We start from the raw sequence: 24,951 nt of genomic DNA, 5'->3' as shown, positions 1-24,951 counted from the left end.
AAAAACTAACTATTTGTATAGATAGGGCCTTGTTCCTACTCTTTGATCTCTTTGAGATATAGACCAAGTAATAGTATTGCTGGATCGAAGAGTCTGCACAGTTTTATTGTCCTTTGGGCATAGTTTCAAATTACTCTCCAGAATGTTTGCATCAGTTCACAACTCTACCAACAATGCACTGGCTTCCCAATTTTCCCACATTCCCTTCAATATTTGCTCTTTTTCTTTTCTGTCTTGTCAACCAATCTAATAGGTATGAATCAGTATTTCGAAATTTTTTTAATTTGCCTTTCTTTAAGCAATAGTAATTTAGAATATTTTTCCTATGCTTCTAGATAGCTTTGATTTCTTTGTGTGAAAACTGCCTGTTCATATTATTTGATCAATTATCAGCTGGCTCCTGTTTTTAAAAGTTGGATTCAGTTCTCTACATAGTTGAGAAATCAGATCTTCAACAGAGACACTTTTGTAAAAGTTTCCCTCCGTTTTCTGTTTTCCTTCTAATTTTGATTCCATTCACTTTATTTGTGTGGAAAGCTTTTGATTTTATATGAACAAAATTACCCATCCTGCATTCTGTGATCCTGTTGCTTGTAAGTGCAAAGTCTTCTTAGAGAAGAATAATTAAGCAATCTGAGACCTATGGCACATTTCTATCCTCAGGAAGACTTCCCATAGTGGTAAAAACCTCTGCTCAGTCAGAGATCTGAAGCCACCTGAAGGTTCAGACTAGCCATGTAACCACATTCTCCAAGTCCAACTGTGCCACTAAACAATGCCAGGGCTCCTCTTCTCTGAATCAGTGATGGAACAGCCTGATCAGAAGCTCATAAGTAAATGTTCTTGTTTCACTGTTTAAAACAATGACATTAAAAAAATCTTTTCAATGCTACTCTCACCCCATTCATAGTAGTCTTTACTCTCCACTCACAAGACCACTCTTGTGTCCAATTCAGTGCTTCTTCCATGAACCCCTGTAATAGTCTCTTACTTAGGTTTCTAGGCTCTCTTTTGTATAATCGAACCTTCCATCTAATTGCCAACTAAGTACTCCTGTTCACTCCCCTGCCAAAAGCTCTTCAGTGACTCCAAATTGCCTCTAAATATGATGATGATGATGATGATGATGATGATGATGATGATGATGACTAACATTAATAATGCTTTAGGGGCAGCTAGGTGGCACAGTGGATAGAGCACTGGCCCTGGAGTCAGGAGAATCTGAGCTCAAATCCAGCCTCAGACACTTAATAATTACCTAGCTGTGTGGCCTTGGGCAAGCCACTTAACCCCTACCTTGCAAAAAAACCCAAAATAATAATGCTTTAAAGATTATCAAGTACTTCATACCTGTGATCTAATTTGATCCTCAACCAACATTAAGATATAGATGCTATTTTAATAAGAATATTATACATTAGGAAACTGAGGCCTGGGGTCATATAACTTTTACAGTTGTTCAGTCATTTTCTGTTGTGTCTTGAGTCACCGTGACCCTATTTGAGTTTTTCTTGCAAAGATACTGGAATGGTTTTGTCATTTCCCTCTCCAGCTCATTTAGCATTCAATACTCCATTACCTGTGTTGCCACCTTTGCACACACCTCCATTCCTTGATTGAATTTCTTAGAACTGTTGACCAAGGGAGCAGAGCCAAGATGGCAGCATGAAGGTAGGAATTCCTGGAAATTCATTCCCTGAAAAACTTTAAAAGTCATCATATTATGACTCTAACCAAACTTTAGAGGGGTAGAACCCACAGAAAGACTGAGTGATACAATTTCCCAGTCCAAGGCAACTTAGAAGTTCCATGGGAAAAGTCTGTTTCACCAGGACCGGGAGTTGGAAAGAATTGCAAAGAACTGCAGCACAACCAGGTTGAATCTGAGTGCCCAGATCCCTGGTGACACCTTGGTCCCTGGTGGGAGTGGGGGATGTGCTTTCCAGACCTTCTGGCCCAGGGATCACCAGAAACAGCTTGAAGGGGTAGTGAGAGAACTCTGCAGAGAGAGTGCTGCAGTGGGACTCCAGGAAGCCAGCATGCACCTCTAGAGCACAGCCCACAGATGGTAAGGGAGTCAGGGAAGACTGCATAGTTCTCTCTGCTCTCTCTGGGGCAGGACTCAATGCTTTACCCACACCCAAATCCAGGTTGTAGTTTAGGCTCCTATACCACTATAGCTGAGCCGGGATCTTCCTCACAGTTCCAGGGCAGACAGAGGTCCTGTGGTCATCCACATACCAGGACACAGGCAAGAGAACAGTCAGAGTCTCTCATAAGATCTCAGAGGAATTAAGGTCCCTATGGGTTGTCCCCCCAAAAACCCAAATCCTTGAAAGTGTGGTAAATCAGTCATAGGTTGAGGAAATGAGGAAACAAAAGAAAAAGAAGAATCTAATCATAGAAAATTATTTTGGTCCCATGGAAAATTTAGGAGATGATAAAAATCAAAGCTTTTTGTACCCAAAACCTCCAAGAGAGATAGAAAAATGGGCTCAGGCTATGGATGAGCTCAATAATGACTTTGAAAAGCAATTAGGGGGGGATAAAGGGAAAATGGGGTGGAGAAATGAGAGCAATGCAGATAAATCATGAAAACCAAATCAGTAGCTTAGTGAAAGAAATACAAAAAAAACCTGAAAAAAAATAATATGTTAAAAACCAGTTTAAACCAAATGGGAAAAGCAACACAAAAGGAAAATGGAGAGAAGAATGTCTTAAAAAGCAGAATTGGCTAGCTGGAAAAGGAGATAAAAAAGCTCTCTGCAGAAAATAACTCCTTCAAATGAAGAATGGAACTAAAGGAAGATGATGACTTTGCAAGAACTCAGGAAAAAATAAAACTATTAAAAAAATAAAAATTAGAAGAAAATATCTCATTGGAAAAAGCAATATCTCATTGGAAAAACAACTGACCTTGAAAACAGAACAAGGAGAGAAAATTTAAAGATTATTGGGCTACCTGAAAGTCACAACCAGGAAAAGTGCCTAGACTTCATTTTTTCAAGAAATAATACAGCAAAATTTCCCTGAGATCCTAGAAGCAGAGTGTAAAATAGAAATTGGGGGAATTCACCGGTCTCCACCTGAAAGAGCTCCCAAAAGAAAAGCTCCCAGGAATATTATAGCCAAATTCCAAAACTCCCAAGTCAAAGAGAAAACTACTACAAGCTGTCAGAAACAAGCAATTCAACTACCATGGCTCCATAGTCAGGATTATACAGGATCTGGCAGCATCTATATTAAGGGTTCATAGAGCTTGGAATATGATATTCCAGAAGGCAAAAGATCTTGGTTTACAACCAAGAATCAGCAAATCAGTTCAGCAAAATTGAACATCCTCTTTCAGGGGAAAAGATGGACTTTCAAAGAAACAGGGAACTTACATACTTTCCTACTGAAACAGCCAGAGCTGAACAGGAAGTTTGATCTCCAAATACAGGACTCTGGTGAGCCATAATTAGGAAGAACTTGATGATGTTGAACTGTTTGCATTCCTGCATGGGAAGAAGATACCAATAACTCATATGAACCTTCTCATTTATAAGCGCTGTTAGAAGGAGCATATATAGACAGGACACGGGAAGGAGTGGAATATAATGACATAATATAGTAAAAAGAGAGAATAGAATCAATGAGAGTGGGAAGGAATAGATTGGAAGTACAGCTAGTAATAGCATCTGTGGGGAAAATATTGAAGCAACTTCTTTGGTGGACTCATGATAACGAAGGCAATTCATTCCAGAGACAGCTATTGGAATCTGAACACGGACTAAAGTACATTTTTACTCTCTCACTATTCTTGAGGTTTCTCATCTTTCTTGGGGGTGGGGCAAGAGGGTTTAGGTTTACTCCCACAATAAGATTATTGTAATAACATAAAATAAACAAACCAAAAAAAAGTAAAAGAGGAATTCTTGGCTAAGGCTCATGGCAAGTTCCAGCCCTTTTGTAGATTGGCACACTTTCCATCCATCCACACCCTCCCCCCAAAAAATTCCTTGGACTGCATTTTGCATTTACTTGATTGTACACCTGTTACTTGCCTTCATGGGTTGTAGATCCTTTAAGGGAAAAGACTTCTTTAGCACCTAACCAAAAATATGGAACCATTCATCACTTAATGAAAGCTTTAATCAATAATTGAATCATTTGCAGTCCTAACATTGGAAAAAATATATTAAAGAGTAATTTATCCAGTTTACAAAGATTTCTGCTCTTCCCCAAAAGGAGGAGTTCCCTTAAATCTGAAATTTTTTTCATGCCCCATGATTCCCTTGGGTATCTACTGAAGTCTGAGAATCTCTTCCTAGAATCACGTTCAATGTGAGAAATAACCTAGCCCAGATCTCAAAGAAAACCAATTAATCATATTGAGATATAGGTAGCAAAATATTAAATCAATAAATGTATGGATTTCAGGGTTAGACCCTCCACAGTCCAGGGCTATTTAGAATAGGTTCCTGGGATTTGTTTCACAAATATTTGATTTTGTATCCTTGGAAAAGGGATTTATTCAAAGATAGAGGACAGGTCTTGAGATGTTTCTAAGTACCTCAGTTTCTTCTTCTGTAAAATGAGGAAGATGGGCTATGGCATCTTACATAAACCTCTAGGTGCCTGCTTTGCATGATCTGGATTTGAAGTGAATTGATTATAATTCTGCCATTTTTAAAGCAGGCCATCTTCTCTCTTCTCACTAGGCCTGTCTATGGCTCTCTCTGAGACCAGTGCCTGCTCTCCCCTGACTCTGTGCTTGGTTATTCCAATTCTGAGCATCCCATGTCACTGTTAAATGTTAAATGGGGCCACTGGCATGGGGAACTGAGTGTGAAGCTCTCTATGGGAGTTTATTTGCCCACTTGCTGAATTGCCCACCGTAAGTGGAGTCAGCCAACTCCCATTGGGCAAGGGTTTACACACTCTGTACTGGGCTAGGACATATGGCCAGCACCTCCTCCAGTCCCTTGTATACATTGGAAGGTCTTTGGGAACCCTTGGAAATCTGGGATGCTTGGCAGACTTGGAAAAGTGACCCATGGTGGCTTTCTAAGCCTCCCCAAACAGTCACAACAGAAAACTCTGGCTCCTTCGGAAGGGAAGGGAAGGGAAGGGAAGGGAAGGGAAGGGAAGGGAAGGGAAGGGAAGGGAAGGGAAGGGAAGGGAAGGGAAGGGAAGGGAAGGGAAGGGAAGGGAAAGGAGGGGAGGGCAGGGGAGGGGAAGGAAGGGAGGAAAGGGGTGGCAGGGACCATTGGTAAAATAAGGATGATAATAACACTACATGCCAAGGTTGTTGTAAGCATCAGATGAGAGCATATTTGTAAAGTTCTTAGCATGGTGGCTGGCACACAATAAGTGTTATCATTATTATCATGCTCATCCTCATCTTCATCAACTCTTAACCTCAAGCCTCTCATTGGTTTCACTCTACTTGCATGTGGCATGGGCCACTGAAACTAGAGTTGTCCAATGGGCTTAACCCAGATTGCTTAAGAACGCTGACTCTATCCTCTTCCCCACCATTTCTATCCCTCCCCTAGAAGATGAGGGTGAATGAGAACTCCCTTCCTCCCAAGGCAGACTGTCTTGCTTTGGAGAGCTCTCAGCATAAGGGAACTTCTTTGTGTTTTTTTTTTTAATATCAAGGCTCTCTGCCCTTCCTCCCCCATCCAAGTTCAGCCCTTTGGGGCCAAGCACATTCTTGTGCTAACGCCTCATCTGCATGAGCACAGTGCCCAGGTCTTCCCTCACCCTTCTCTTCTCAGGCCTAGCATTATCAGAGCATTCAATAGATCCTTAGATGAATCTAATCTCAAGAAAGCTTGGCACAGAACTATAAGAACTTCAGTACTATGGGCCAAACCCAGAGCTAAACTCTGGGGATACACAGACAGTTCTTGCCCTTGAGGAACTTATACTCTAAAGGAGAAATCACACACACACACACACACACACACACACACACACACACACACACACACACTGGGGGAGCAGGACAGGAGGTTCTTGACCCCCAGCATCTGTGAATGCTGCCCAGTTTATCTATGACGTGCAAAACCTAGACATCACCCAAAACTTCGGGCTGAACCAAACAGCTGAATGACATTAGACAACCCCTCCCTCCTTGCTTATGAAGACCATGCCTCTCAGGGCATCCTAAGGTCCCTTTGGTCTTCTGACTGTGATGGAGTCATGACAGTCCACTAAAACCCCCAGATCGATTTGAGATCAGCTGCCATCTTGCCAAATTCCCTTTAAATATAAACTTGTGAAGGGGAATTTTTTAACTTCCAACTAAGACCCTATATTTCAATGCTTCAATAGATTTGGAGCAGTCAAAGCATGCCCTCCAGAGCTGCAAACCACAACTCTTGCCTGCCTATCCATCTTATGCCACCCTTTCCATGGGTCTATGTGACTACTTCCCAGGAGCCCCACACATGTGCCTTCCCCTTGATTCCTCCACTTTACAGAGTTCCTGCTATTATCCCTCTATGACACTGGCCCACTTCTTTCTCATCTCTCCTTTCCAGAGTTTTCCCATGAAATTCTTCAGGGAAATAGCATGGCACAGCCAGACAATAGCTCTCTTTTGGCACTTTGTGGGGTCTACAACTTCAGGGGCTCTAATTCCTCCCTTGTGACCATAAGCCTCCCTGAGAGAATGGATATTTATAAGATGGGATTTTGTTTCCTGGAGAAGTTTGGTGCAATGGAGAGCAATTGATTCTCATTTAGTATTGGCAAAGAATGGGAAATGGAGGTGGTGCCTATCAATTAGGGAATGGTCCAACAAGTTCTGATCTATGAATGGGATAGAATATTTTTGTACTGTAAGAAGGGGGGCGGTGTTTAGGAAAATCAGGAGATTGTACAAATTGATGCCAAGTGAGAGCAAAATGATGTCTACAATAACCATGATATTATGGAGGCAAGACCTCTGAAGGACTTCGAAACTCTGATTGGCACATGGAGCCTACCATGGTCACAGAGGACCAATAGACAACTGAGGGACCCAAAGGGCAGATTGGAGTGTGTGTCTGAGTCTGTGTACACAACTGCATAGATGTATCTAAATGCATACCTGTGTGACAAATATAGATACATGTGTGGTTTTATCTGTCTATACACATGTATATGAAATGGCTAATACTAGAATTTGCTTTGCATAATTCTGCAAATTCTGTAACACATTTTATTTTTCTTGCTTGCTCCATGAGTGGGAGAAGGAAAGGGGGAAAAGAATGAATTCGGAACTGAAAATAAAAGGAATTTTTTTAAAGAAACTACATAATTCTTCCTTTTTAGGATGCAAATGCTGTCATTTGAGCAGCTGCCTGCCTCTTCTCCATTTTGGTGGTGTTGTAGATGATGGTCATGCTAGCATTCATGATGATGATGATGACAAACAACCCTGTGAGGCCCATTTTCATTTGAGGAAACTGAGTCTCAGAGAGCTAATGACTAAGTGCCTGAAGAAGTGAGATGCACACTCAGTCCTACAGGATTTCTAGACCATCACTCCAGCGACTCTCCAATTCAACCCCCAAAGGACTGATCAAGCACCCACTATGAACCAATCACAAGCCCAGTGTTAGGCACTGGGGGACCAAAGACCAAATGAAAAACAGCATCTGTCCTCCAGCAGTTTAACACTCCACTGGGGGAGATGAGAGATCAACTATAAATAATTGCAGTCAAATTCAAGGAGGAAGAGCCTGCCAAATCCTGGGAGGATGCAAGGCTCCCAGAGAAGGTGCTACCTGAGTAGCATGGAATCATAAGAGACAGAGTAGAGGAGGGAATGGGTCAAAGACAGGACAAAGGCTTCTGATGGAGGGTAGTGAAATGTAGGCCAGTTTGGCCAGACTATCAAATGTCTGCAGTGGGATTAAGAGCAAGGAGTCAGGAGATAGACATGAATGCTCCCTATTACCTCCAGGATGAAATAAAAAAGGTCTTTTGGGGGTCTTGAAACCCTTCACGCCCAAAGTCATTTCTTCCTTCCCACTTTTCCTTCTCCCCCGCCCCCACACATCCTCCAATCCACTGAGTTCCAACTCTATGAGCCGATTTGCTGTTCATTGAGCATAACACATCATGTCTCACCTACCGGTTTTTGGACTGCTTGTTCCCCATGCCTGCTGTACTCTCTCATCTCATTTTTGTAGCCAAAGTTCTGTTCAAATCCCACCCCTGCAAGAAGGTTCTCCTGATCCCTTTTAATATCTAGGCCTTCTCTCCCATTCACCCCGCCAAGACCTTGTTTGTGTCTATATGTATATGTTGTCTCCCCCATTAAACCATGAGCTTCCTGAGAACAAGGATGGTGATTTTGCCTTTGTTGTATCTCAATGCTGAATTGAGTAACTGGCAACACTTTTATTGACTAAACAACATGGTAGGTGCTTGGCTGTCTAAACAACATTATAGGGGATGGATGATGCTATCAAAACCAGGTACTGAGCATCTCTGATAAAAGTCTCATTTATCAATTATATAGAGAACTGAGTCAAATTTATAACTTAATTTATAATTTGTTGTCAATGAATAGCCAAAGGATTTGAACAGGCAATTTTTAGAGAAGGAAATCAAAGTTATCCATAATCATTTACAAAAATCATTACTGATTAGAGAAAGGCAAATTAAAACAACTAAGTTATCCTTTCACAACCATCAGATTGGCTAATGTGACAGAAAAGAAAAGGGATGAATATTGATGGAGATGTGGGAAAATAGGTCCCTAATGCACTTTCGGTGAAGTTGGAAACTGATGCAAGCATTCTGAAGATTTAAAAAGGGGAAATGACTATTCGTACAAAAATATTTATAGCAGCACTTTTTGTGGTGTCTAGAAATTGGAAATTGAGGGAATGCCCATCAATGGGGGAATGCTGAAAAAGTTGTAGCATATGAATGTGATGAAATATTACTGAAATGCATAAGAAATGTCAATAAGATAATGTAGGAAAAACCTGGAAAAACTTAGATAGCCTGATGCAAAGTAAAGAGAGCAGAACCAGCACACCATTATATACAGGAAGAGCATCATCATTTGATGAAGCACTGTGACTGATTTTGTTGTTCTCAGAAATACAATGATCCAAGACAACTCTGAAGGACTTAGGATGTAAAATACTATTCACAACTCAAGAGAAAACTGTGGCATCCAAATACAAATGGAAGACTGTTGTTTTTTACTTTTTTTAAATTTTTGGTTAGAGCTTTCTTCCACAAAATAACTAATATAGAACTAAGTTATGCACATGTATAAGCTATATGAGATTGGAATGACCCAGAGCAGGGAAAGGAGAGAGGGATGGAGGGAGACAATTGGAAACTGAAAACTTTAAAAATGGAATGTTAAAAATTGTTTTTCCATATAATTAGAGAAAAAACAAAATCTTATTTTTAAAAAGTACTGCAGTTCATTCAAAAAAGCATGACTACTGCTGCTAGGTGATATTCTGGCCATATTTTGTTATCGGGGTCTTGCTTGGAAGACTTGGAGAGACCCAACCTGTGGAACAGCCACAACTGGCATTTGCACTGGGCTTCCAAGTTTGTACCACAACCTCCCCATAGGCCAAGGGCACCAGACTTATAATTCCTATTTTGGAGAAGAGTAAACTGGCATTCCAAAATATGAAGCGCTTTGCCACCCAATCAGTAAGGGCAAGGGCAGGACACCAGCCCAAGGTCCACCCGACTTCCAAGCTCAGAGCTCTTCCCAACAGTCTGGAGCTCTCCTCTCCAGTTTGGATGAGCAGACCTTCCCACAGAACAGAAAGCAAAACATTTGTCTGTCCTTGAGCACACAGCTTTCCGTCTCAGCCAGCAGTCCTGTCCCTCCTTGTCAGCAATCAGGAGTTCTGAAGGATGTCATTCTATGGGCTTCTTTCTAAATTCTGTCAGAAAAGCTGGTCCTCTTTCCTCGTAAGGGTAATGGGCACCATAATTCCATTAATGAGACGCCCTTGAGCAGAGCTCAATTAAGAAAGCTGTTAGCAATGATTTACATTTCTTTCTTTAGAGGAACCCCTGACCCAAGATTCCATGAGTCATCTCAAGTTGGTAATTAGCTCAAGTGTGGGCATCCTTTCAATTCTCCACCAAGGCTTTCTTACTAATTGATGCCTCCTCCCTTTTCATCCTTCTATGCAGATTTCTTCCTTACAGCTGTGCAAAAAGGAAACCCTTTAGGTGCCAAATAACAGGAGGCAGATTCTGGGCCTAAAGGCAGCTTGGGGCCCATCTAGAGTGGGCCAATGGAGCTTGGCTTCTGGGGAAAACAAGAATGTCTACCAGAACAGATTGGTGAAGGGCAGTTGGATGAAAACCTGGGGCAGAGAGAACTCTTCAGTAGAGAACAAAGGAGAACCCCAAATGATGACTTGTTCCCTTCTTTTATTCACATCAAAGGGGACTGCATCAGTGTGAGTAACTCCCAGTGTGGAAACCCCCTCTGTGGTGAAGATCAACCCTGAGAGATGTTCAGTGACTTACCCAAGGTCACCAGGCAGCAGGTATTAGAGTCAAGACCCATGAGTCAGGGTTCTCTGATGCCAACATCAGCCATCTCTATACTGAGCCCTGGTGCCCTTCACATAATTGATGAATACCATATTATATTTAATCTATGCACAACTTTCACTGTACTGTTTGCCACCAAGAAATGGGGGGGAGTGGTAGTAAAATGTGGAACTTAGAAATTTGCAAATGGATGATTGCTGAAAAACTACCAAAGCATGGAATTGAAAAAAGTATCAATTTAAAAAATATATTATATTACATTAATGGAAAAGGGATGAATGAATTTTCTTGGACATTAAATTGTTTCTTACTCCCCGGTGCTCCAACTTGCAGAGAGAGAGACAGAGACAGAGAGACAGAGTATCAGAGACAGACACAAACACAGAGGAGAGAGAGAAAGAACCAGAGAGAGATAGAGAGGGGGGAGAAAGAAGAAGGGAGGAGGGCTCTCAGAGTCACCAGTTTTCACAGACCAGGGGAATCTCAGAGATGGGGTCAGAGGGACCCCAGAGGTCTTCTGGTATAGCCCATGTCCAGGCAATAATGCATCTCTGCTGGCCTTTTCTCCATTTTTACAACTTTGTCAGAAAGAGTAGATTAAGGGAAGAAGAGTCTGTTCCTCTGGTTTCTACCTTGAGTACTACATATTAGGATCTTCATCATAAAACAGGTTTAGAGCATCACCCATGTCATAGAGCCAGCATGTAGTAAGGACAAGACTTGAACCCAAGTCAATCCTATCTCTTCTCTGCAAAACCACCTCTCCTGATGTCTTATGGACATTGTGATTTGCTTAAGGATCTATTACCTGAAGCCAAGGGGATCATCTTTGCTTTCTGGAGTTTTCTCAGCTCTCCTTATGTATCACAGTTATCAAGAAATGGCCCTTCCAGAATATTAGACTGATTAGAGACATTTCCACTCCAGGAAAGAAGAAAATATCAAGAAAAGAAAGCATGGTTCAATCCCTTCCCAGAGAGACATATGATAACTTTCCTCAGTTTCCTTCTCTTGGAATTTGCTTCCATTCCCTGACAGTTTGCTCCCTTGGGGCTGGGGAAATCAATGAACAGTCACATCCTGGTGTTTGTGGATGGGCAGCCCCCAAAGGGAACCTCAGTGGTTGACAAAGCACCAGGCAACTGGACCTCCCTGAATTAGCAGGTGCCTCCTTCAAGACCTGCATCATTGCTTCTTTTCTCCTCTTTGCTTTCCCCCTCTGGGCTTTTGTTTATTTGAGACAATCTTAGATTTTATCACAACTTTGAATTCTGTCACTGGTATGAACTAGAAGACGACAGCCTAAATTCTGATCGTCTCAATCCATTCTATTCAATTAATTCTTATCAGGCACCTACTATGCTCCAGCCATGGCCAACTAGATGGTTCCATAGTGGATAGAGCACTGGGAATCATAAAGACTCACCTCCCTGAGTTAAGTCCTCACCATCTTGAACTCCTAGTGAACCAGGTCACGGTTCCTGCCTGCCCCACCAGCGAACGTCTTGTTTCCCTGGCTTATTTTTGTTCAGCCCTTGTCAACCCCCAGCCCTCTGTATGTATGACCATTCCTTTTGGACATTCTTGCTCAGCTGCCAAACTGTTCACTGGTAAAGGGCGGAGGAAAGGAAGGGTGGTAGGAAAATGTGTAACATGTATCTGCAAATGGATGAATGTTGAAAACTAAAATAGTATGTAACTGGAAAAATAAAAGAAAATATCAATTAAAGCAAGATATCCCTGCTTCAGCTGACATTGTGAAAACTAGTGAGTGACTGTCAGGACTGTGTTACAGAGGGTGGGTGTGGGGAAGTGTGATGGGCAAAAGAGGCTCATTGAAGAGGTCAAACCTTCACATTGGTGTCATCCATTCTATTCTTTGACAAGTCACATTCCTCAGGGTCCAGTATGACTCCAAGCTTTCACTGCTATTCCCAGCATGGAAATAAGGGATCCTGCGGTTTTAGGAGCTGCTGACCCAGGGAACGTTCCTGTTGGTTACTGTTTCCCCTCAGCTGTTAGGTTTGGTCTGCAGCCAAATACTTGATTCCAACTCTGGATAAGAGATTAAAATCCAAGACTATTACCAGGAACTGAGACAGGGTGGGTCCAGGGTCAGAGCCCATGACTGAGCTAAGTTAGAGCTGACCCAGCTACTGACAGGAGTTTTATTCCTGCCTGAGCCTGGGCAGAAGCAAAGGCTCAAAGATCTGAATCTGGAGGGGACGCTGGATACCAGCAAATTCTGTCTTCTCATTTTACCAATGAAGATCTGAGATCCCAGGAGGAGTGACTTCTCATGAGCAAATCAAAAGTGACCAAGATGGTCTTCTAGACTCCCCAATCAGTTATCTATTTGTACTAAACTGCCATTGAGGGGAGTAGCTTTCTTGCCAGTAGCTGAGAATGGTGTGAGACACCTGAGGCAGTTCCGCTGCTTTAGACCCCAGAGTGGGGAAAGGACATAACCCAGTAAGGAGGTCCTGTATTGATTCATTCAAGATTTTAGACCAGGTGACATCTTTCCACAGAGTCTGAGATGCTTCACTTGTCCCCATGCTCATAAGACAGATTGCCCTTCATGGCAGCTGTCTCACACCTCAGGGAACAAAGCAGTGATGTGATGAGATTCATTCTGACCCCACAGAACCAAAGAGAGACTCAGAAGTGGAAGGAAGCTCAGAGGTCATCTGCTTCAACCTCTACCTGGGCAAGAATCACTTCTCTAGCATCTCCAGTTCTCTGTTCAATACCCTGGAGACAGCCCATTTCACCATAAACCACTTCTGAGGTTTAGGAAGTATTTTCTGGCATTAAACCCTAATTTACCACTGCAGCTTTGGTCCGGGACTCCCACTTCTGTCTTTGGGCTCAAACAGAACAGAATGAATACTTCTTTCATAAACAATCTTTGAAACACAAAGTCATCTTTCCTAGAACCCACTGGTCCAGGCCAGGGAGGATCACAGCAGGACAGGAACCTCCTTGCTTTTGGATGTTGGACCTGTCCAGATTCAGGCTGAGAGCCTATGAACTTTTTTTAGCTGCCCCCAAGCTTGTCATGCAAGTCATGTCTCTACTATGTTAGTCTTAACACTTGACATTGATCCCGATCCATTGATTGATTCTTCGATTCTGAGCAACATCCCAAATAGTCAAACCTTGGGGAATTATGCCTGTGCCATGCAGTGAGTAAGTTAGATTAGATGATCTAACCACTTTGGGGGGGGGGGGGGGTTGGACTAAGTGATAGCTGAGGCTCCTTCCATTAACACCACAATTGACCAATTCCCTAAAAAGACAAAGGCTATTACATTGATGAAGAATAAATAAACTTTTCTTCGTTGATTTAATAAAACATTCATTTGTACGCTTGGGGGGCAGCTAGATGGCACAGTTCCCCTGGAGTCAGGAGGATCTGAGTTGAAATCCAGCCTCAGACATTTAATAATGACCTAGCTGTGTGGCCTTGGGCAAGCCACTTAACCCCATTGCCTTGCAAAAACATATATATATATGATTTGTGATCAATAATTTCAGGAGACTATAACAGCAACTTGTCTATTTGGCTTCAAGACATGAGCCCTGGACAAGCATCATTTGGGTACAACAAGGAAGATGAATGAGTTGACCTTACAGAGTTTAATCTGACAGGTAGCACAGAGATTGGAGCACCAGGCCTGGAGAAGGGGAAGTGGCTTCAGCCCCTAGCTCTGACATTTCCTAACTGTGACCATGGACAAATAAATCACCTAAAGTCTTCTGAACCTCTGGATCCTAATCTGGAAAATGGAATGATAATAAATTCCACATCTCAACTTTGCGAATTCCAAATGATGTCTGGCCAGTAACTGGCATCACTCTCCTAGATCAAGTGTGGCTACACCGCTTCTGCAAGATTCCAGACATAGCTGGATAGTTGGGGACAGGTTTTTTCCGACTGATTACTTTGGGACCCCATTTCGGTGTGTTCTTTCCACTGGGGGACACCAGCTCTCCTCCTCCCATTCCATTTAGTCAATTAGTTCTTAAGAAGGGTCTTTTCTTCAAAGTTATAACAAGGACAGCATTTCCTATCCATAAGATTAGGAGTCACTCTAAGGTGTCAGTCCTGGGGAAAGTGGACACAGGTTTAACACATGTTCAGTGCTCAGGGATAAGTCCTTGTCTAGGCTCCACTGGGGATGCCTGGAGGTACCAACCCTTGTTCAGCTTCATCTCAAAGATGGGTTGACTGTCTGCAGACTGGTAGGGATTCTACTGCAGATATCCTGGTCACTCAATGTACTGAGTACTCATAAGGTCCTTGGCTACCATCTCCTTCCTAAAACAAAAAGACAGATGCTAAAACAAAGAATGGATCCCATATTCATGGATGAGAGCCACATGCTGGCCTTGCCTTCAGAGCATTGTTTGTCTTCTCTGATCAGAATTCTGGCAAGAGCGGGGGGGAAGACTAAGAGAAAAGAAGGTGCCTTCTGAGTGCACCCCTTTTTTGACTCCTTAGCCAAACAAAACGGCTCCTCTTTACCACTGAAATGAGCAGACCACAACCAATTATAGGATGTTGGTGCATATTCCAAAACCCACCTGAGGACTACATCCACATATGGCTCCAACCTCTGAAAAGGATTCACCTATCCCACCCCCAGTCACTTATTAAATTTCTTCACTGAATATCTCCAAAGGAAAAAGAAAACCAAACATCCTGTCCGGTCTTGAAAGAAAGCTGAGTCTCACTCATCATCTCAGAGTAATCTCAGAGGGCCTGGAGGTGACAAGAACTTTCCTCAAACCTTCAGGTGAGAGCCTAAGGGTTCTAGAGTGTCCTAGACTCCTCCATGATTATCTCAGTGAATGTGGTCATATACCTGGAGGGCATCCCAAACTTGCTCTAAGGAGTCTCTGTACTATAGACCATAAAGATCCAGGCAAATTTTCTCTCTTATTCCAAAGAACATTGCAAATTTCCTGCAATAGATTCTGGGTATTGCGAGCACAGTCCTAATAGAATTCCAAACTCACCCTAACACAGGACACATCAGCTCAGAGGAAAAAGCAAAAATGTCAAATAGGCCCAAAGACTCCCGGCGGGGGGGGGGGGGGGGGTCATGAAAGTATGGTAGAGGTGGCTTACTTGAAGTTTTTGGTTAAGCAGGAAAGTATTACCTTATAGATTTAGGGGTCTAAAGATCGCTCCTTGAGGCAAACTGTTTGGTCTTGGTGAATAAAAAAGGTCCCAACTCCAAATTGCTGAAGAAAAGTCCATCCTTCTCATAATAGCCTCAATATCAGTGTCTGTAGTGGACTCCAAAGTATAACAAATCACAGTAATTAATCAAACATTCAACAAAACAACGAAAGTCTGCAACAGTCATCCCAGAAAGAGATGGCCTGCCTTGTAAAGGGATACACAGACTCAGGGAGGGAGTGGAAAACCAATCATGTAAGAAGGAGGTAGAGAATCTTTCTAGGGGTCTTGCAAATAAGAAAGATCGGATGCTAGCCAGGTGAAGCATCACAGTTAACAGATACTCCAGTCTTATTCTTCCACAGTCAGGTCATGGCCTTGGTAGCGGCTCTGGCATGGCCCTGAAGGGCTCTCAAGAACCCATTTGAAGTGTCTTCACTCAACTGTGAATCACTAGCAACTAAAACTAGTTTGTTTTTAAATAATTAATTCCAAATTAGCTTTTACTAAGGGGTATTTACTTCAAAGATACAGAAACAACAATCTTGTATCTCCTTGAGGTCCCTCTACCTTGGTCCCTGAGGAGGGTGGGCTGAGACTTAAAGTAGCTCTATGCAATCCTGGGGGGAAAGTAGGTGGTGCCATGGATCTGGATCTGGAATCAGGAAGACATGAGTTTAAATTGGGTTTCAGACATTTATTAGCTTTGACCCTGGTTAAGTCACTTAATCTGTTTGCCTCAATTTTCTCATTTGTAAAATGAACTGGAGAAGGAAATGGCAAACCCCTCCAGTATCTCTGCCAAGAAAACCCCAAAGAGAGTCACAAAGAGATAGATTTGACTGAAATGATTGAACAACACCAAATAAACACTGCCTACCATCACCATTATATTCCTAAATTTGACTTAATCATAGATCTGATTAAGGGGGATATTTTCTTTTTTTAGTAATCCAAAATATGTTACGTGAACCAAAGTTGGTCAATCCGGCCCTTATGCTGTGCCCTTGAGGCACAAAATTATCCAATTTGCATTTGTTTCTAGAGCTAACAAAGCCTGAGGGTGAGAAAAGGTCCCCGCCCTGATCTCAGTTTAAAGAAGACTTTCTCTCATGGTTAACTCATCTCCTTCTCCATTGTAGAGCTTAAAGATGAGTCCTCTGGAGCTATAGGTGCACACCAGTAGCCCAAGTCTATACCTAGGGAAAGTCAATCCTTTTTGTTTTATTTTCTCTCTATTTGATAGATGAGGAAGGCCCATATCCTCCAGTTTATTTTTATACTAGCCTTCTTCTCATGCTCTCTAAACCCTTTCATTTAAAAACAATTGTTTTCATTGATGTCTTCTCTTTCTTATATCATTATAGCTATCCCCCAGTATCTATTCCCCTTCCCCTTAAGAGCTATCTTATATAACAAATTTCCTTTTTTTAGAGAGAAAAAATAAAGACAAGTCAGTCTTCTCATATTTCTTCATTCAAGGCGCATTTGATCTTTGTAATGTTATTACATTTACTTTTGATTTTTGGTGTGTGGTTGTTCTTTCTTTGGTGTGTTTCATGGTTACAGCCATTGTTTCTAGTGTTTTCTTGGTTCTGCTGACTCCATTCTGTTTCAATTCATACAGCTCTTCCCAAGCTTCCCACATATCTCCTCAGCACAGGCATATTCCTTACATTCTTATACCATAATTTGTTTTCTCATTCCTTAATCAATGAGCAAGTTCTTTCCAAAGCTATTCTACCCTAAAAAGTGCTGCTCCAAATATATTGGCGTAAAGAGGAACTTGTTTTTATTGATGCTTTCTGTGGATCATTAGTCCAGCAAGAGAGGCTCTAGTTCAAAGAACATTTAGTCACTTTATTCACATAATTCCAAATTACTTTCCAGAATGATTGTACCATTTTACAGTTCCAAAGCAAGGTGTTGCACCTATCCTTCCACAATTCCTCCAGTATTGATTGTTGCCATTACTTATCATCTTTGCCGGTTTGCAGGTGCAGAATGAAACATTGGGGTAGTTCTGGTTTGTATTTCTCCTATTATTAGTGTTTGTAGCATTTTTCCTATATGATTGTGAATACTTTGCAATTCTTTTGAAGACAATTTATTAATATCCTTTGACATATATGTATATGTATAGAAACAATATGTCTTGGATACCAAACTTTTATCAGAGAAATATGACTTTTCCTCATTCAACCTTTGATGTTCTAATCTTAGATGCATTAATAATGCCTACACAGAAGTTTTTCAGTTTCAAGTAATCAAAGTTATCTATTTTGCCTCTAACATTTGTTTGGTTAAGAATCTATTTCCTACTGATGCTGAGTGAGATGAGCAGAACCAGAAAAACACTGTACACCCTAATAGCAACATGGGGGTGATGATCAACCTTGATGGACATGCTTATTCCATCAGTGCAACAACCAGGGACAATTTGGGGCTCTCTGCAATGGAGAATACCATCTGTATCCAGAGAAAGAACTGTGGAGTTTGAGCAAAGACCAAAGACTATTACTTTTAATTTTTTTAAAAAATTGTCTTATTATATGATTTCTCTCTCATCACATTCAATTTGCATCAATGTATACCATGGAAACAATGGAAAGACTGGCAAACTGCCTTCTGGGGCGGGGGGAAGAAATAAGATTGGGGGTAAAATGTAAAACTCAAAATAAAATCTTTAATAAAAAACTCAAAATAAATTAAATCATTTTTTTAAAAAAAGAGGAAAAAAAGAATATTTCCTACCTATAGCTATGAGAGGTATATGATCTGTTTCTCTTGTTTTTATACTATGATTTGTACTTTTAAGGACATATATTTATTTAAATGTATTGTGGAATGTAGTGTAAGGTATTAGTCTAAGCCTAATTTCTGCCAGTTTCCTAAGCAATTTTTCTCTCAATGTTTTTCACTTTATCAGATTGGATCATTGAATCCAATTGTTTCTAATTCTCCTTTTTTAATGTGTTCCTTTAATCTATTTTTTTTCAGTTTTTAGCCAATACCAGATAGTTTTGGTGTCTGCTACTTCATAATGGAGTTTGAGGTCTGAAAATACTGCCCATTTTCTATTCCAGATTTGTAACTCTTGGCAAGAAAATTCATGTGATTTAGTTTGAGTCCTTCCTGCCAACACCATCAGCACAACCTCCACTCCCTGTACCTTTCCCTTCCCCTTGCTCCTAATCACAAAAATATTGAAAATGATTTAGGAAGACCCTTATCTAGTCTCAGATTATATCCCCATCCCTGAAAATTAAACTGAAAGCAACACAAATATAGCCTTACTTATTCAGTTTGGCATCTCATGGCCCAAAACTTTTCCCCCTTTGCCATTCTGTATTCTAGTCATTATAACTCGATGAATTTCCTTGGAATTCTATTTTCACTGGGCAAGCAACTGGAAGGCTTGTTGTATCTGAGTGTTTTTCCAATGACCTCTTCTTAAACCCATTTGTCTTTCTGAGATGGAATTTCTTCCTTTATGAAAGACATTATTTGGATGAAATGATTTCTCTGATTCATTTTAACCCTAACCTCTTAAGACACTGTTCTTTTTTTTTTCCTTCTTCAGACCTGATTCTTGAGCTTTCTGGTCTCTGATCTCCCTTGTATTCTCATCTCAGTCCTGACCCCTTCTTTCACCTTATGTTTCCTCTTGAAAGAAGTCAAACAACTTTTATAAGGAAGGTGTCATTCTGAGATGTGATTTCCTATAGGACTCCTGAAGCCAGAAGGATTGTTTTTGTGGTATACTCCCTTTCCCAAAGAAATGACCAGAAGAAAGGAATTTCTACTAGAGCTCTTGAGAAGAGAATTAATTATGAAGAAAAATGAACCATTCTCCCTTCTTCCATGATTATGAAGTCATACTGAGCTTTTTTGTCTGTGACTTTCCTCAATTATAATCATTTTCCTAATCTTTTTCACCAGCAGTCACCCATCCTGCATCTCTTGATTTTAAGATGAAGGACTCATTTGAACCCTTGTCACTCACCATATATGAAACCAATAATAGTCACACTGGACTCCACCAAAGAATCAGTGTTGCCCACTGGCTCTAGGTTGACTCATACAGCAGACTGGAAGGGGACAAATGGAGGGTCTCCTCACCCATCCCTGGAGATACCACCTCAGTCAAGGGATCCATACTCATGGAGTTCATAAGGTTTGTGCCAGGGCTGCAGCAAATACATCGTTTCATCGATCCTGCCCCTGCTGGGCTATGCTGAGATACGTTCCGAGGAAAGTTGGAAGGATGGTCAAACAGAGCCAGATGAGTCATTTCTGACTCCAGCTCCCACCTCCATGCCTACAAACTGGCTGCTAGCCATAACTCTTAGAGAACCAGGTTTCCTTCAAGGCCCAGCTCGGCCCCACCCTCTTCATGAAACTTTCTGATTCCCACCCAGCTGCTCATGCAGCTTTCCCACTTGAACTAACTTACTTTTATCTGGGTCTATTCTGTTCCATTTCATACATAAAATGACAACTATTTTGTTATAATAGTCTGTATAATTTTGCATAAATTCCAATAAGAGCCATGGCCAAGTTAGATGCAAGAAAATCTGGGTTCAAATCCTACCTTTCACACACAGTTGTGTGATTTTAGGCCATTTATTTTTGTCTCTGGTTTTTCACCTATAAAATAAAGGAGGTGGACTGAATGGCCTCTAAGGTCTCCTTTAGCTCTAAATCTAGGATCCACATAGAAATAGTCAGGTATGCATGTTTTCTTGTATGTGTACAGAATGCAAGCTCCATGAGGATCGAGACTAACTGATTTTTGTTTTTCTTTGTCTCTCACCAAGCAGCCTCTTGGTCTTCTCCACTAGCCCTAGAAACCTCTTCAACCTGGAAGAACCCAGGCATTCACATCTCAGTCTCAATAGAGGCCCCTCTCCAATTGGAGGACTTCTCTTAGAACCTTCAATAAAGGTCCAGTTATGGACAAGATACCAAGATTGAATAACTCTTTAGTGACCTTATCCAGGTGAGCTGTTCCTGCTGTCCATATCCTCTCAGTTTCTCTTGAGCAAGAGGTGCTGGGAGCTCTTTGCCACAATGGGCTCAATAGTCTTTGGTCAGCTACATACTTCCATTCTCCCAGATTATCTTTCATGCTTGCCCTTGGATTCTGACTGCCAGGAGATCCTAGGAGTCCCCTGAATCCATCCTTAGAGTGGATTTGAAGAACGGGCTCGATGTGCACTCTCACAAAGCCTAAAGAATATCCCTTCCAGGGAAGGGCAATCTGAGGACTTCGTTGGAACTTCAAGGAGATGCTCAAGGCTCCTCTGGGCTTGGCATCAGATACTACTTGGAAAGATCCCCAAGGATGACAAAAGCCTTGAGGTATCTGAGAAATTTTGAGACTGAGGAGTCATGTAGAAGCTCAGGGTCTGAAAGCAAAGGCCCCACCCAAGGATGACATTTGGTGCCTGAGGTATCACTGTCTGTCATTCTTCACTCATGCCCATACCAAGGTCTGATATCACCCCATGACTGACTCAATCTGGAACAAGCTTTGTTTTTGCTATTGGAAATCAGATTCTTTTCCCCTGAATCAGGGGGTTCTTGAGAGCACCCAAGAAGTAGTGGTTGCTAAGCTCTGCCACATCATCCTCCCTGGTGAGTCCTCTTTCAAGGTGAACCATATAAAGTGAAAGAAAAAAAAAAGGAGAAATGAGGAAGACCAGATTTGGATCTTCCTCCTCCTTTCTGTAAAGGCCTGACTCTGGCTCGCATGTGTTTGTCAGAGTGGAACAGCCTAGTCTCCATGTGTTTGGGTGTCCTTTATGATCTCCCAGGGCATCCTCTGCAGTCCCCCAAGGGTGGAGATCCTACCCACCAGGCAGTAAGTGTCTAGAATGGCTTAGTTCTGGGCAGAACCAGAGAGAAGCTGAGAGCTGAAAAAGGGAGGGGGTGGGGAGGAAAAGGAGGTTTAGGTACCATGCAAAGCAGGAACCAAATGTCTGACCAACTAGGAAGACCACATCAGAAACTGCAAAAAAGAGTAAGTGATCCAAAAAAGATAAGTCAGCAACTCTTTGATATTTCCCTAGAAGGAAAGTGCTGGTGGCTTAGCCTTCTGATCCAAGACTTGTTATTAAAATCTGCTTTCAGCTACACTTGCCTTAGAAATGGCAAAGTTGGCTCCCTGCTTCTTTTGGGCACATGAAATGTAAAGACAATGTTGGGTTTAAAGAAGCATTTATATGGAGTCATATGAAGCCTTTTAGCCATTGGGAGCATCCTTATGAAAATCTCATTAGGGAGAAACCCTCTGGACCTGCTAAGGCATCTTGGGGTGTCTGCCATACTGAGGCACAATCTCCCCATGCTTCCTTTCCTCCTCTTGGACTTGTCTGCTTTTAAATGGGAGAAGTGGGAGCTGAAACTGGGAAAGGTTTTCTCTCACCTAGACAGACAAGACACAGGTTCAGAGGTCAAGATGTGGAAGGGACTTGGAATCCACCCAGCTGAGTCAGACAATAGCATTTGAAATGCCTCCTATGGACTCATAGACACTATGTGAAGCATTGATGACTCAAAGGCAGATCCCAGATAGTCTCTGCTTTGGGGGTGCTCACAATCTAATTGGGAAGACAGAATTCACTGGAAACAACCAAAGGAGGGAAGGAGCTGGAAAGAAGAGGGATGGACCAAGAGCATCTTGGGTTTTGCAAAGTGGTGACATGAAGGAAGCTGGAAGACTGGGAGGAGGAGGGACAGTCAGTCAGAGCCCAGAGATGGAAGGTCAAAGAAGGCGGTTCCATTGCATCAAGAAGTGTTAGGGAGGGAACAACTAAGTGGTACAGTGAATAAAGCACTGGCCCTGGAGTCAGGAGGACCTGAGTTCAAATCTGACTTCAAACACTTAATAATTACCTATTTGTGTGATCTTGGGCAGGTCACTTAACCCTATTGCCTTGCAAAAAAAATGTTAGAGATGAGGCAATCCCAAAAGAGGGGCAGAGGTCAGGAGATGAAGGTCTCTGAAAAGCAAACAGGGGTTTTCCTGGAGGTGACAGAGAATCATCGAAGTTTACTTTATAGGAGAAGGACATGGTCCTACCTGAACTTTAGGAAATCATTTTGGTGGTTGAACAGTAGGTAGACTGAGGAGGAAAAACTGAGGCAGGCAGACCCTCCAGCATCTGTTATGAGGTGACAAGAGCCTGCAACAGGCTGGGGCCATGTCAGAGGAGAGGAGGGGGCAGATTGGAAGATGGTACAAAGGCAACCTACACATTGTCTTGGAGAGAAGGGTTGATGGGCTGTAATAGAGTCAAGAATCCAGGATGATTCAGTGTTGGGAGTCTGGCAAGGATGGTAAGGGGAAAGTTGGGAAGATGTAGGGGAAAGAGATGCATAGGGGTCATTCAGTTCAAGATGTCAGCAGAGAACTTAGGGCTGGGGAAGTAGAATTGGGAATCATCAGCAAAGAGTAGATCTTAAACCCATGGGAGCAAATGAGATCTCTGAGGGAAATAGTCTAGAGGAGAAAGAGAGGAGGCCCAGAGCAGAGCCCCTGTGACCCCACTGCTAGCAAGTGTGAATTCAAGAATAAGAAGAAGCAGTGTGATGGGTAAGAAGAAAAGCCAGCAAAGAGGAATGTCCTGAAGACCCAGGAAGAGGAGATTCTGGAAGAGAAAGTGGGCCAGTCCCCTCTCTTACAGAGAAGGAGATTTAGGGATGGAGAAAGTTCCACCGGAGACAGAGCCAGCCAATCCAAGTCTCTTTATTCAGATTCCTGCCCACAGGGCAGGAGCATTTTGAATTTTCCTCTTTGAATTTTCCTTGCCCATATTAATGCTGAATGAAAAGTATGTATGTGCATTCGTGCATGTATGTATATTTGCATAGTTGTACATGTGTATATTTGTGTGCATGTATGTGAGGGACATACTTCTTTTTTGAAGAGGCAGGGAAATTACTATATTTTGCCCATCAGAGCCAAATCTGACTTGCTGCATTGATTAGATTTCATCTTTTTTTTATGTCTAGTCTCTGTTATGAAGGAGGGGAGAAGGACAGTTGGGGAAGAGAGGGACAGTTGGGGAAACTAAGGTTCTATAAAAGCAAAGCATCAATAAAATGATGCTTTCTTTGACCAGAGCCTGCAACCCCCCCCCCCAACCGCCCCCAGTGTCCATCCACACCTCCCTCTCTCTCCAGGACCTTCTGGATGGTCACAGGGCAGTCTTGGGCAGACACTTGTAAGAAGGCTCTGCTCTTCCCCATTGTTGGCCAGGAACAGGAAGTTTATATGTAAACAGAACTGTAACCAGACCTCGGGACCTCCTGGAATGCCTCAGTCCAGAGTTTCCACAGGAGGCTTAACCCCAGCACCCGCTGGCTCTGCAGATCCAAGCCCTGAGGGACTTGGGGGTGGGGGGGCACCACCCAAGCTGGCTTCTTCTGGGCTTTGTGCTGAGCCCCATCCCCCAAAAAATGTTTTCCCCAAGTCCATCTCTAGTCCAGGGGCTGACAGGCAAACATAGGGAGAACCAGAGAAAGGGGAGGGAAAGAAATGGGTCCTTAGATGGTGCTCACTGCTACGCTAAGTATTTCTCATATTGCAGCAGGCATTGCCTGCCTGGAATCAGGAAGACCTGAGTTCCAATAGGCCACAGGTACTCAGTGACTGGGTGTCCCTGGGCAAGTCACTTCACCCTACTTGCCTCAGTGTCTTGTTAGTAAATTGAACTGGAGAAGGAAATGGCAAACTACTCCAGTATTTCTACCAAGAAAACCCCCAAAGGGATCACAGAGACTCAAACACGACCGAAGGAACCCAGTAGAAGCTTAGTGATTTGCCCAAGGACCCAAGGCCAAGTGACTTGACCCACCCCAAAAGTAAAGGTTGAACTCCAATCTTCCTGGGCTCTCTCTACTGCCTGCCTCTGAGGGAAGACTCCTTGAAGCTTCCCCTCTGGCTCAGCTGCTCAACTTTCCCTAAACCCTGGGAGTCTCAGACCAGCCTCTATTTCTTTGTCTTTTGGAGGGGAGAGGTTGTTTGCTACCAAAGTTTGAATTGGATTGAAACTTCTCATGGCTCCTGTGGACTTTTAGTGGCAGTCCTGGGTGTGTGTGTGTGTGTGTGTGTGTGTGTGTGTGTGTGTGTCCCTCCTTGTGAGTCCACCACTTCCAGCATCATCATTTGTATTCCTACACCTATGTACCTCTGTTTCCTCCTATAGATTAGAAATTCC

The sequence above is a fragment of the Macrotis lagotis genome, chromosome 6 (genome assembly GCF_037893015.1).
Source record: "Macrotis lagotis isolate mMagLag1 chromosome 6, bilby.v1.9.chrom.fasta, whole genome shotgun sequence".
Lineage (NCBI taxonomy): Eukaryota > Metazoa > Chordata > Mammalia > Peramelemorphia > Peramelidae > Macrotis > Macrotis lagotis.
Note: the sequence above shows the minus strand (reverse complement) of the source record.